This window comes from Neocloeon triangulifer, unplaced genomic scaffold, assembly GCF_031216515.1.
Source record: "Neocloeon triangulifer isolate White Clay Creek 2 clone unplaced genomic scaffold, ASM3121651v1 ptg000010l, whole genome shotgun sequence".
Lineage (NCBI taxonomy): Eukaryota > Metazoa > Arthropoda > Insecta > Ephemeroptera > Baetidae > Neocloeon > Neocloeon triangulifer.
Window position 1 is genome coordinate 341,323 of NW_026775552.1, and position 14,823 is coordinate 356,145.

Sequence of the window (14,823 nt, forward strand, 5' to 3'; positions counted from 1 at the left end):
TAGTTCATTATTTTTTACTCTGTGAAAATTTTTCAAATAAGAAGTATTTAAATATATTATATTTATACTGGTCAATATTATTTCAGTCTGATGTTTAAAAGATTATTTGCAAATAAAGTCTCCAAAAAGTGTATTATTATTTGGAAGTAAATCTGAAGACTGTCAATTTCTGATGTATGTGAGCCGAAGCGGAAAATGTGAGAATAGAGTGACGCACGACGGAAGGATCCCCTGAAGGACCCACCTGCCCACAAGCGCAATATCAGCCTGGCTTGTTTGGCGTCGGCACGCAAAAACTGAATGAAAAATATCGATTGGCGTCGTCGGTCGAGGAGTCTATTTAGCAATTTGGCCGTGGGCGGACGGCGAGTTATGCAACGCGCCGATCGGCGGCGTCCCGCGGGTTGCCGAACCCGAGACGCTGAAAGGGGAGACGAGCAGGAATTCGGCCTCACTCGGTGCAATAAGGACGCACAGATAGGCAGGCAAGGAAGGGTTCTTGACAATGGAGGGATAAAGTGGCTGCGCTCGCCATTATCGTGCAGCGCGTCCTATTTTCCGCTCTTGTCGCGCGATTCAGCGCTGACGAAGTGATGGATGGATGGATGCGCGGTTTGTGCACTTCCACCCGCACACTCCGTCAGGGTTTGTCCTTATCCGATGCACAACCCAACCCGCATACATGTGCTGTTATTTATTCGGCCAGACACCGCGCTCCGCTGCCCAGATTAAAGGCCCATCCACTCGCTCTCCAGTTGTGTTGGATTACAAAGATAATGCCCTCTCCACATTGCGATTTTCCTTTCCTGCATTAATTCTTGCCTGGGATTTCGAAACGTGCAGCGTGTTTGTTTTTGCGATTCTCTTCTGTAATGAAATTTGGTCAGGATTTTGGTAGGAAGATCAATGTACAGACTAGGGCAAGAACTCCAAGATTTTATTAATTAATTTTTCTTTGTAAAATCGAATTCCATCAGCCAGTCTTGTAATTCCATCCAACGCAACCCTCAGTTAACCGGGCTGGTAATTACACACAAAATGCTAATTTATTAGGGTAGGTGTGGTGTGCGCCCTCGAGCAGCAGATGCCTCGCAGGGAGGAGGCCGAAAATTTGTCACTGGCGCATTAAAATTCATGAAAGATTAATCAAAGTCCGGCGGCGGCGAGCGAACGAGCCAGAAATAAATCCGGCCAGAGGGCGAAGCCGCAAACCTGCTGCGAAAACCACAAAAGAAGGCGCTTGACGGTCTTCTGGCCCGATTTTATTTTCTCCAATCCCGCGGCCTGGAATCGAACAAATATCGCGAGAAATGGGCCGAAAAGAAGAAGAAGAGCCGCTCTCGAGGTTGCGTCACAGTCCGAACAAGAATAATGGGGGTGACGACGACTGCACTGCCTTATTATTTCTCGGCGCGCAGTAATAACAAGTGCTTAGTCGAGTATTACTCGACCTTCTTTCTTGTGCTCCGGCACACGCGACACACTCGTCCGCGCCCCTCGCACAAAATTAGGACCGGCTCCGACCCTCTCTGGAATTAGGTGCGCCTCCAAAAATAGAGCGACAGAGAGGACGCGTTTTTATCCCTCGCCTGAGGGGATGCAACTTCAAAGGTGCTGGAAATGGTTCCACTTTTGGCCACACTGCAGTAACGAGCTCGGATTGAGTTGGTCCGGAATAATATGTAATTAAAAAAGGAGATAAGAAAGGTTTTATTTATTTCATCAAGATTATTGAGGGAGTCGAGGCTGACATCGGCCGGTGTGCACGCGTGTGTCGGGAGCTCCAGCTTAATCGAGAAAAAAGGGTAGTTTTTGCCCACTCCCGACCTGCACACTCGGCACAGGGTACCGTGGATATCCTAGCAGCGCCCGGGGGCGGCCAGGCGCGTGCCCTGCCCTGCGGGGGTGGGTAAACGGTCTGAGGTACGTTAGAGGGTCCGACGGGCGCTGCTCAGCGGAGACTCACCTTTCCCCCGTGTGAAAAGTTTCCACTTTGTTGTCCGACAGTGCTCCGGTCTCGTGTGTGTGAAACATGGTAGCGGGCAAGGGAGTGGTGCTCGCCCTTTTTCTCGTCGCCCTTTTCCCGCTGCCAAAGGACGCTTTGCAGAAGAACCGCCAAGGTTATCGAGGGCAGTATGGTGTGTTCACGGTACGTTTCACATATCTCGAGACCATTGAAAAAAGTAGTGTGACATGTTGGTGCGCTGTCGGCAACTGTGCACCGTCAAAATGCACGAGCTGGAGAACGGTTTTGTTTGTGCGTGTGCTTGCACCCAGCACCGCTCGACGCAGGAATCGCAGGTATGCCCGGCATCGGCTCGACCTTTGGTCGCGTTTGCTGCTGCTCATCGCCCTCGCCGGTGACATTGAACTCAACCCGGGCCCCTGCGTGCTCTGCGACCGCGATGGCAGGAAGAATCAAATCAGGATAAAATGCGGTGAGTGTAAAAAGTTTTATCACTCGAGTTGTATGCGCTGGAGCCAAAAGGAGATAAAAAAGTTCAGGGGCAACGAAGATTTCGTCTGCTGGTCCTGCTCCCTGCCAAATTTCTCCGACTCGTTCATTAGCGCAGATACTCCTCCATCGAGTCCCCCTGCCGGCCAAAAATCCTCGTCTCGCAATAAAAATCGCACCTTCTACCGACTTTATTCGTTTAATGCTCGCTCTCTCTGCAATCGAAAAAGGCGCGCGGATATTCTCGCGGCAATTGACACAGTCGACGCAGATCTTGTTTGCATAAATGAGACCTGGTTGTCTCCCGACGTTGGAGACAACGAAATTATGCCGTCAGATTACGTTGTTTTTCGTAATGATAGGAGAAGTGGTCGCCGTGCTGCCGGCGGAACCCTTATTGCCGCGCGCCCCGAGTTGCACCCCCGCCGCCTCCAACACCTTGAGGCAGGCGCGGAAGTAGTCTGGCTGGAAGTAAACTTGGACAAATTAAAAATCTTGGTCGGCTCTGCATACAGAAGGCCAAACGCGACCGCTGCATACAATGACGAGTTAATAAAATCACTCGAACGGGTTGCTGAAGTAAAGCACGACTTTGACAGCGTCATTCTCACGGGCGATTTTAATCTGGACGTTAATTGGATGCATGACCCGCCAGTCGCCGGCCTCGCACCCGCAGCAGAGTTTTTGGATATTTTTGACGACCTCTCATTGACACAATATATTAAAGACGCAACCCGCACAACAGACTCCACATCAAAAATTCTTGACCTCGCCCTTTGTGACGCTGAGGGGTTAATTGCAAGGGCGGAAGTCACCCCTGGTGTGAGTGACCATGATGCAATTGTGCTTGAGTTAACTGTTCGGCGAGAAAAGCCCCGACGCGCCCGCCGAGAATATTTTGACTTTAAAAAAGTGGATTGGAATGAGCTTGGAGTGGAACTTTTCAGAAAATTGGAAAATCTGGAATTTAATTTCTGCTCAGTGAGTAAAGCTTGGGAGAAATGGCAGCAAATGTTTTTTGTTACCCTCGCCGAAATCGTTCCAAAGAAAATTGTCCGCCCGAAGAAACGAAAATGCGCACCATGGCTCACAAAAGAGGTCAGCTCGCTTATGAGCAAACGAGACAAAATGTATGCAGCCTGGCGAAAAACAAAATCAGCTTTCTCACGTCTCGAGTTTGAAAAAGCGAGAAAATCTGTGCAGAAGGCAGTTCGACTGGCACGCGATAAGTGGATGTGGGATCTGGGCCGTGGACCAGGCGGAAATAAATTTTTCTGGAACTACGTGAAGGAGAAGAGTAAAGTTTCGCCTGCAGCCGCAGTGTTTGACATTGGCGGCGAGAAAGTGTCGAAGCCCGAGTTAGTCGCCTCCGCGTTCAGCCGTGCGTTTCTCAAGAATTTCAATACTGTGCAAAACTATTTCCCATTCGTGCGCCGATCACCTGCCAGCGCGGCGGCCCCAGTGTTAAGTGATTTCTCTGTTAGCGCAGCGAGTGTGTGCTCCCATCTGCGGCAAATAAAAACAAATGCAGCGACCGGCCCCGATAACGTGCCCGCGATTGTGCTGAATAAGTGTGCCGCCTCACTCGCCCCCAGCCTCGCTCGAATTTTCAATCTTTCCCTTCGGCAGGGTGCACTTCCAGAGGGGTGGAAAACGGCCGCAGTCACTCCTATTTTTAAGAGTGGGAAAAAGTGCTGCCTGGACAATTATCGCCCCATAAGTGTAACTTCATTAGTCGGAAAAATATTAGAAAGGTGCGTGCGAGACAGGGTTGAAAATTTTATAAACGAGAGCAAAATTATTCCCGACTGCCAACATGGGTTCAGGCAAAAAAGGTCATGCACCACACTTTTGTGCAAGACCTTTGACAGTTGGGCCTGCAGGCTGGACGAAAGAAGCGGGACGCACGTCCACGCCATCTTCTTGGACTGGGCCAAAGCCTTCGACCGCGTCCCGCATGACCGTCTGCTGTCAAAACTCGCCCACTATGGCGTCGGCGGCAACCTCCTAAATTGGCTGAAAAGTTTTTTGACCGACCGCAGCCAGTTCGTCGTGTATGGAGGAGCAAAATCAGAACCTGAAAGCGTCCTGTCCGGAGTCATCCAGGGCAGCGTCCTGGGGCCGCTGCTGTTCAACATCTACGTCGCCGACCTGCCCGCCAACATTGACTCTGAATTAGTACAGTACGCGGACGACGCCACCCTCTGGCGCGAAATTCAGAACCTCTCGGACGTCGCCATGCTGCAGGCCGACCTGGACAGTGTCCGGGCGTGGTGCGACAACAACGGCATGTCCCTGAACCCGGCCAAGTGCCACGTGATGGACGTGACGCGTGCCCGGACACATCGGCACGACGTCTACAAAATCGGCGCCTCCACCCTCGAGTACGTCACCGACGAGCGCCTCCTCGGCGTCCAAGTGTCCAAAGACCTGCGGTGGAGCAAACACACGGACATCGCGCGCGGCAAAGCAGCAAAGGTGCTCTCGTTCGCGGCGCGCAATCTGCACGGCTGCACGCCGCGCGTGAAAAAGTTGGCCTACCAGACGATGGTGAAACCTCTCCTGTTCTACGGCACCCCCGCGTGGCACCCCTCCATCGATATTAACATCAACAAATTCGAGCGAGTTCAAAAAAGAGCCCTCAGGTTTGTGTACGGGCGGCACATCCCTGACGCGGCCGAACACGGGTTGCTGTCGGTGCAGCAGCAGCTTAAGTTTAATGACTTGATGTTTTTCAAGAAATGCACCAGTGGCGAGACTGACATGGACGCAAAGGCGAGAATCACCACCGGCCGAGTGATGAGAAATAGTGGCGGCGAGCACCGTTTAATTCTCCCAAAAGTGCGCACAGAGCTCGGTCGACAAAGTTTTTCTTTCCGAGTCGCGGATCAGTGGAATTCCCTGCCTTCTGCGTTAAAAAATTGTACGGTTCCTGAGTTTAAAATTGCATGCAAAATATATGTAACCCTTTGAATTTTCCTTTTTTTTCCCACTTACGGCTCCAGTTCGGCGAGTAGGTTTAAGTTGGAAACACTTTTGCTTCCAAATTGAGCCTATGAGTTTTAGTAAGCTGTTTACTAGAGCTGGCTGCCAATTCTCTCCCAATGTGATTTTTTTTAATTTTCTGTTTGACTTGTTGCGAGAGAATAAATGAAATGAAATGAAGATTAAATGTGGAAACAAGAGCAAAATTTCGCATAAAATTAAAGAAAGGTCCGCTTGGAAAATTTGTTTTCTCATGATTTGGAACCCAAAATAGGCGCGGAATGTTATCTAAAACTTTCAAGTATAACAAAGATGGTGAAAAATTCAAGACAATGACGAAAACATTTTTCAGATATTTGCATGAGAAACTTTCCAAAACTTTATTTTTCCTAACTTGAATTTATATCTTCACTGCGTGAGTGCCAACTTTGCTCGTGCCAAAGGAAAAGTTGCACCTTAAAATATGCCCAAACTAAGGCCAAGGGTGGAACAAAGAAAATTGAAAACGGCAGCCGCCAACTTTTAAAAGCTAGACCGAGTTATTCGCGGAAAAGACACGCAGCCACCCGCAGAGCAGTAATCTGTTCATTACGAGTGCGGCAGGCAGGGATGTTTCCGTGAAATATTTCCGAGTCTCTCTCGATTCCGAGGGCGGCTTAGGTTGGCAGAACAGCAGACATTTCGCACAGGGCTTTTGAAACCCGAGTCTTTGCAAAAACCACCGCCAGGGTTGCGAGCGCACTTAAATAAAATAGCCTGCGCGTGCTGCTCTGGTAATTACTTTTTTAATTTTAAACACACTCGTCTTTGTTCGTTTCGCAATGAAAAGCGGCATTTTCTACTCAGCCGCGGCGGCTCTTTTGTTGCCGCCAAACAATGTGTATATATAAATTATTTTCGCGCGAACAAAGCGGCCTCAAAAGAAGACGAGGAGGCCCAAAATAAAACCTGCAAAGCATAACTTCATTACAGCACACGCCACCGGCGTGAGTGGCGTAGTGGTTTGAGTGTTAGGCTACCAATACGAAGGTACAGAGTTCAATACTTTGACGTTTTTAGCGCGTCAAAAAGTGCTCTGTATCGTCACTCATGTTCGGGAGGTGTCGCAGGACGCCGAACTTGCCTGCTCGAGGTTTGTGCCGTTTCCTCGAGTTGTTGGAATTCCTGCACCAAATGGGGGCATTTCATAAAGTCCAGCGGCACCTGGCTAATTTGGTAGGCTTTCCAGCCGATAAGCACCGAATGGAGCTTGGCAGGATCATAGTCTATCCAAATGAATCACAAAAAAAAAAACTCCATCATTATCAGAGAAATTCCTTCTGCTCGCCCGCATAATTATTCCCCCCGCACTCGCCGCCAAATTTATTTCTTTGCTTATTTACTTGATCATGATGGAAAACTTGAAAAATTTGGCTTTTTTTTAGGTTTTCAGCTGCGAGGATAATTAAAAGAAAATAAAATTTAAAAGTATAATATGAAATTTTGTAAGATTATATTCCAATAGATTATGCCTAAATTCATGGAATTTGTCTGCGTAAAGCCTGCTTTTTCTGGAAAAAGTTGAAAAAGTCGGTTACTTATTTCATCTGTTTTATTCGTTTAGTCAGAAAATAAAGATATATATTCGATTTAAGATTGATGTCAATGTCAAAAGTTGATTGAATAAAATCACTGCAGATTTTGAGAGTTTTTTGTTTAATATTTCATAACTCAAACAGTCAATTTTTTGCGATGAGAACTTTTGAGGATTTAACGAAGCTCAAAACTTTTCTAATTTGTTGCAAATTCCTTTCACGGTTCTTCTAAAGTCTCCCTTCATCACTATGCCTTTGAAGGTAAAAAATAGAAAATTCAATCTGACACCTGACTAGGCAAATTGCTATCTTTTTCAGCTCACTCTGAGCCTAATTGTGAATGAGGAGGAAAGCGTTGTTGTTGATAAATAATTCAACTCATTTCGGACCTTTTGGTCTTTGGTTAGCTCGTTATAGAGGTGGAAAAGTCGCGGAAAATATGCAGGTGTAATCTCACGTGAGAAGTCTAACACGTTCGCGTGAATATTTTACTGCGGACGGTCTGAATTATTCGGCAGGGCCCTCAAATATTTATTGGCGGATGCGCACATTAGGCCCTTCTGACGTCACGTGGTGCCGCTTTTTCCAAGTTAAATTGAGCAAGAGCGGCAGAGACCGGTGGTTCGCTGGAACTAATAAAGGATAAAGTCGTTAGTTTGCTCCCCTGCCGCCCCCTCCCGCCAAATTGGATAACTTTGTGCGTCGACGAACAAACCACCTGCTGCGTTCTGATGCGTCTATTTCCAGTATCAAACAATTTCTATTTGTATAGACAAATTTATTATTCACATCGTGTGTAAATTTATAGGAGAAAAATGCAAGACTTTAATTTAAAAGTCATACGAACAGCTTCAGACAAATTTGATTCATTTTTTACGACATTCTCGTCAAAATGATACAATCAGATTAAATTTTTTTTGCATTCACAATCTTTATTTACAATTGTGTGATAACTTTCATTTTCATTCCTAAAATTTTTGCTGTCGGCGGTGCAGAGAGACCCTTTTTAACTTTTCCGACAGCTGCTGTTTTGGGCGAAAGGGAAATATGGCGCCCGCCCACCCGCCTGCTCCGGAGATAATTGACTCTTGAGTGGATTCGCGCTGCAGATCCGACACAAAATCTACTTTGCGCTCTCTCCAGACTTTCGTCCCGCCAGCTGGATTGGATTTTGTTATTTGTGCGAGGCGGATTAGCTTCTTCAACTTCTAATCTTCCTACTTTTAACAAGCCAATTTAAACAAAAACATTCATTAATAATGATAATCTAATTAAAACTTTCCCGATTGGAGCTCTAGTAACTGTAAAATCTAAATATTTCTGATCAATCAAAGTGAATAAAGATTCTGAAAATTCCATAAACTTGCTTAATTTCTTTTTGGTGACAAAAATCCAGTTTAAAAAAAAATGCATTATTCATTATCTAAATATTTTAGTCAACATCTTTAATGAATGATTTTGCTTTTTAATAAGTGTTCAGACCTTTTGCGAATAGAAAAGTCTCATTCTTGAAGCAAAACTAATTGCGTTAATTGGCCGGAGCTATTTAAGTGATTGGTTCCGGTGACAAATGAAGAGAGTCTCTTTGTCATGCTCGTCGCTCGGCCGAGCACCTGCCTTTGTGCTCGAGTACCTTCCTCCTAATATATCCGGCCCTCCAGTGTGTGTCTTTCTTTCTAAAGCGAAAAGAAATCTTCAGCTCTCGGTGCTGATCCTGGCAAATCCGCCAAAGGAAAATCCATACGCGGCCCCATTTCGCCGCCGATCACTTCACGCAGCGCCTTGAGAAATGCGTGAAGGCTGCTTTTATGAAGGCTCAAATGGGCAGCCGCGGCACACACTTGGCCGCAGCCCCACGGCTTTGCACGTTTATGGAGCACTTTTATTCCTGCCAGACGCGCACCTGCCAACCTACTTTACACGTCCGATGGACCGTCTTCATTTTTACGGAGGTGTTTTATGCACTTTCAGTCTAGGATTTTTAGGTGATGCACAAGCCAATGATCTACAGTGAAAGATTGTGGTAATTTTTGCACTTGTTTATCATTAGAGATTAGTAAATCCGGCTGCTTTCATGATGTAAAAATACTACAATTAAAAAAAAAAAACACTTTTGAGCCGAGTATTTAATTACTTACAATTTGAAATTTTATACTTAACAGATTAGTAAATTATATTTTTAGTAATAATACATTTATTAAAATAAAATTTTATATTAATGGGATAAATATAATAAAATTTCCTCCCGCTTGAAAGTGCTAAATCTTTAGAGCCGAATAAAATTTGTCCCGCCACTATCCTCCCGGGACTTAAGTCCTCCGGGGGGGGGGGGGGGATCTCCCGGAATATTTTTTGCCATGAAGTACTTTGTGTTAATAAAAAAAGAAAATCTCTGTAAAATAGTTTGAAAAAAGCATTTTGACGAGCATGAGTTTCCCTTAGTAATTTCCTCTCTGCGCGAGTTATTTCAATTAGTGCAACTATTCCAATCAGCAGTTTGTTTGAACTCAATCAACGTTGCGCACGTGCATATGGTGCACATTGTGTGGTCCGAATCAATAATCAAGAGACGTGTGCATGCCATTTGCCGTTTTATCGGCTGCAGCTCCAATCGCTCTCGATGTGGTACCAGAGCTGAAAGCGAGGTTATAAATTTGCCGTCGGCAGTACGGATTAAATTGGCTAATTAGGTTCCTCTCAGGTTTCTCTCAAGTTGGCAAAAACGACAGCAGGCGTGTAATTGAAAAGCGAGATAATTATTGCCGCAGTTAATTGGCGGGCTCAACATTTGTTCTATACAAACGAGATGCTCAACGCAGTTTGTTTTGCCGCAGTCACCGCGCAGGACACAATACAAACGCAGTCATGCGGGCCGAACGCGTTTCACCTGCTCGCCGCTTTATTAGTATTTGGTCGGCGGGGAATACAATTGAACAGAATTTGCAATTTATTTATCGAACTACTTCTTTAATATTCCATTTAAAGCTTTTGAGGAAATTAGTACCCAATTTTCTGACATTTTAAAGGACGAGCTGGTGGTGAAAGTAGACTGGAGCCGTCTCGGTGCTTCTTCTCTTTATTTGCACTGCAAGACCAGAAGCAAGTTGATTATTTTCCTCGGTTCAACAATGAAGCCTGAGTGACTTCAAAGGCCGCGTCACTTTGATCCCCGGCCATGTTGCTGCATTGTGTGTTTTTCTCCTGACCGAGACTTCTTGCTTCAATGAAAATTCTTATTCAGTCTCCGCGGTAGCATTTCGGTATCGACTCGGGTACAGACTTTCCCCAGTAAACTGTCTATTATTCTTACTGCTGCTTTTTTCGCAAACTTACAGTAATGTTCATTTTAGTTGCTCTATTATATTGTTAAGGCCAATTCAAAAATAATGTATTACTTTTACCTTTAGATTTAATTTGTTATTATTGAATATAATATTTAATTTCTTTAATTTTGTTGAAAAATATATTGATTGATTAAATTTGTTACTATTGATACAAAGCTAATGATCTAATGAGACAAAGTAAATAATATAAAATGTATAATCAATTATATGATTATAAAATTATAATTACATTTCCATTACGTGCAATTATACGAGATGATTCATTCAATGCTATTAATTTTTGCTTCCGTTTAATAATTCTATGTTTTTACCATATTACAAATAAATACAATTAAAGGATGTATTTTAGGCACTTCAGCGATAACTGATTGGCCTAGTCTAATGATAATATAAAAAAATTATCAGATGATCAAAGAGGAAAAGGTGCAGATTTTATCGGTCCTTCCTGAAATAAAATAGAGGATAAAGTCTTTAAAAATAATGAATGCTTGTCCCATCTGAAGAAGAAGTCGTTCTTGAAGCACTTGATAAATGGTTCATCGAATTTGTCGCGATTATTCGGCTGGATTGAAGTTCGCCCACGCGCGAGCCAATAAAAGGGGTGATTGAGTCGGGCCTCAGCAGATGGTGCCAGAATCCTGCTTTTTCCGACTTTCCCGTACTCGGAAAAGCTGCGACTAATTCCCAGGCTGATCGTGAAAACTGCCAGCTTTGGCACCTCGGAGAATTAAGTGACACTTTGTTAGTCGCGAGCAGGTCTTCTTTCCCCGAAGGACTACGGCAAAAAATTGGACCGAACACTGTCGGAGCCAAGGGAGCGGAATTAAATGCCTGCGTCATTCAAATAATACAAAAAACCGGCACGCGCGTGTGAATTATTTCGGCCATGTTTCACTTTCTCTCGCTTCAAAAGCTCTCTGCGTTTGTTTTTGCAAATAAAGCAGCGGCAAATTAGTGGGCTCCGTTTTTCCGCGAATATTCCGCCCACCAGCAGCCTTCCCTCTCAAACACGCAGAGGTTTTAAATTAACAATAACTAACGAGCCCTGCAGGTTTTTTGTATATGCAAACAAGAAAACACGAGCAAAGGGGTAGTGTGAGGATTTTCATTACGCAAAAGAACCGAAGCATAAAATGAAATATTTTTATGTATGTTTGCTTGAGATATATTTTTTATTCTTTTTGTTGTTTTGTTCAAAAGTTGAAATGAAATTTTACACGAAAATTTTAAGATTTTGAGAAAGAAAGAAAATACCCAATAAAAAATGCTTAAACTTTTTAATTAATTGCAAAGAATTTTAATAAATCACCCACATAATTGAATTATGAAATCAAGACTTATTCGTCAGAATCTCTTATTTAGAGTAATTGAATAAAATTACTTCATTTATATGCATATATTTCAAGGATCACTTAAAAATTTATTGGTCTATTTTAAAATTTGCCTGGCAAAATTTTACAAAGCAAAAGAAATTAGATCAGACCTTTTCCTCAAAGGGAAATTGCTCCATTGTTATACTTTTCCCTGAAATTCACGCAGGCACACCTCGAAAATAGTTCACAAGAAAATCAGTGTTGGGCACAAAGCCAAGTTGCCGGGCCACGTTTGCCTGCGCGCGGATTATATTTCACAAATCGAGCGGCTGCTTTTGTGATGGGGAGGAACAAGATGGGCACTTGCGGGGTTGCAGGCACCCTTTGGAGCCTGTAAAGCGGCCCGCAACTAATTGTGCGCGCAAGTTGAACGCGCGCCGGGCAATAGAAAGAGCTGAACATCTCTCCACTTTGAGTGCTTCTCTTTTGAATGGAAAGCGAATTCGCAACAGCAGCTCAGACGCGCAAATTGCTCTCTGATAATTCCGTCTCCGCAGGTTGAATTTTCCAGCATTTTACCACGAAAAGGATGAAAAAACGAGCTTTAAAAAGGTTGCTTATAAAGTTCTGATGTTAAAAGAAGTAAAATTAATTGTTTTGTTTAATAAACAAAAATAACAATTATTGATTATTTATGTTGCATTTAAATTTTTAAACTTTAAACGAAATTTTATAGGTATGAAAAGATTATAATTAAAATTATTTTTTTTGTTTTTTAGTATTAAAGTTATTTTAATATGTACTACAGACACAGACATTAAATTAGTGTATTTTTCGAATATCACTAATTTTTTATTAGTTATTCATTCCAAACAAGGAACATTATTAGCTTAACTCAACAATTATTAATCGCCATTTTTCTCGGCCTACCAATTTGAATATTAATTTTAACAAAAATAATCTATATCTTGCGCCAAAATCAATATTTTTGGCGCAATGTGTAACAATTTGCCAATATTTTGATGAAAGGCATTAAATTTTAGCAGTGGCGCGTTAACTTTTGTGCCAAAGTGTGCAGAGTCTGCCCGTTTTGATAAACTTATTAACTATCCCGCCGGCACGCACATTAATTTATTATCCCGCCCAAGTCCGGCAGGTTGCGTCCATTAAATTTGCAGGCGCGCCAGAATTCACCGATGTGTTTGCAATGCAAATGCGCGCGTCAGCCGAGTGAACGATAATCGACAACATAGAGCCGATGAATTTTGAATGAGCCGACGCGCACGCACACCCCTTTCGAAATTCCATTAATTTCGAAACAAACACACAGGCTCTCAATGAAAACATTAAGAGGAGGTTCCTCTGGCATTTTCATGTTTGCGGCGATAATTGCAAACATACGCCTCTGGAGAGGGCGATTGAATTATCAGCAAAGCTCCAAACACGCCACACGGGCGAGCATAATCTTTTTTTATATCCGTAAACCATAAAATGTTCAGATGTGACTCGCCATATCTGATAAAATCATATATTTATTACTTTAATTTCTTAGCAATTAAGGTGATTCTTTTACTGGGCTTTGGCAACAAACTGGATTAAAAATTGGTTCCATCAAAATAAAGGTAATTGAGATATTTTTACATTCTCATTCATATTTTGATGAAAATGAAATATTTCGTCTATGTGAAGTTTTTTTATTTTTCAATTCGTTGTAAACTTAAAAATTGGACTAAAAAATTTGATAAACAGTTTTTATTTTACATTAAAACTGAACAACTTTTAACAGGCGAGAGAGGGTTTTGTTTTAAATTATAACGTGAAATTTGATCGTCGGTGCAAGAAGAAAATGTCACCTCAGAGCCCAGCAGTTCCGCCATTAATTTAAAGCTCAAGTTGCTTAACCGCGACCCGGCCGGCGGTTTGGCTTTGCAACTTCGGGGGCGGCCGCACGCGGTGTTTGCCCATCACATTATTACCCTCGCTTTACTGACAGCAAAGCGACCGGCAAAGATAATATTTAGGCGCGCGCGCGCCTGAAATAGAACTTTTGCTGCTCGCGTCTCTCGATTTTCCATTCACCTCGCTCGGCTCGGGGCTGCAATTGAAATTTATGACCGTATTTGTCTGCAGGTTTAATTATTTGATGGATCAAGAAGTCGCCTGGTACGTGTGTGTGTTTGTCCGAGCTCAGAAACGAGACCGTGTTTGTCCAGATGAATTCGGTGGAAAAGGCGCCTTGTTTGTTCAAATAGAGAGAGAAAAGGACAACGCTGCACGCAAACACATTCATTTCGGCAAAACCTTTTCGCAGTTTGCTCAAATCTCTCTAAATTACCTTTAACCTATAAAATTTCTTTCAATTTAACATCATAAAATTAATATTCAAGAGAGTAAAAATATTAAAATATTCAAACAATTGAAATTATTATCTTATTATTATTTTCTTTTATTAAGTAGAAGTTCACGATTGAGAGTTGATTCGTGGTGATTTTAATTTAATATTTGGCTTTCCCTCGATGGGTTTATGTGAGTTTTTTTATTGTTGAAGGATAAAGATCAGGATATTGTTTTTTCTTAAACAATAAAAAAACTCACAGAAACCCATCGAGGAAAGCCGAATTTTAAATCACAATAGTAATTTTTTCTCTCGTGTAATTTTCATTAACAATGTATTTTTTTGTTTTCAAAATAATCTCATAATAACACAATATGTTTAACAGACTTTTTTTTAAGCCGATGTCTAAATATTCAAAGAACGCACTCATGTCTTCAGTTAAATTATGCAGGGATGGAAAAGAAACTCCAGAGCCTTTTTCCAAGTGAAATGAGAATCAGCCAGTGGCGTGTGTGTTTGAAGAGATGCTGCATTAGTTATTTATGTCCCTAGCTTTCCTGTACATTTTCAACTGATTGAATTTTTCCCTTCCTTGCTTTAATTTGACTGAGACTGAGCGACGGTCTGCCCCCCATGCATTTTAATGCGTCACCTCGTTTCCGCTTCCTCAGAGAAATTTGAATTTTACAAAATCAAAACCATGGTAAAAAACGCCTGAAAATAATTTTTAATTAATTTCTTGTTGGGAATTGACTGAAATTAATGAATTGAATAAATGTATAAATTATAAAATTTTCCATTTCCACCCCACGTCTGA

At 42.8% G+C, this 14,823-nt stretch overlaps 1 protein-coding gene across 4 annotated transcripts in view; it reads left to right on the top strand.

Annotated features, from left to right (window-relative positions):
• Positions 1–14,823, top strand: part of LOC132195811 (dual specificity calcium/calmodulin-dependent 3',5'-cyclic nucleotide phosphodiesterase 1-like) — a 133,054-nt gene that overhangs the window by 27,640 nt on the left and 90,591 nt on the right. The gene's annotated exons all lie outside the window — the stretch shown is intronic.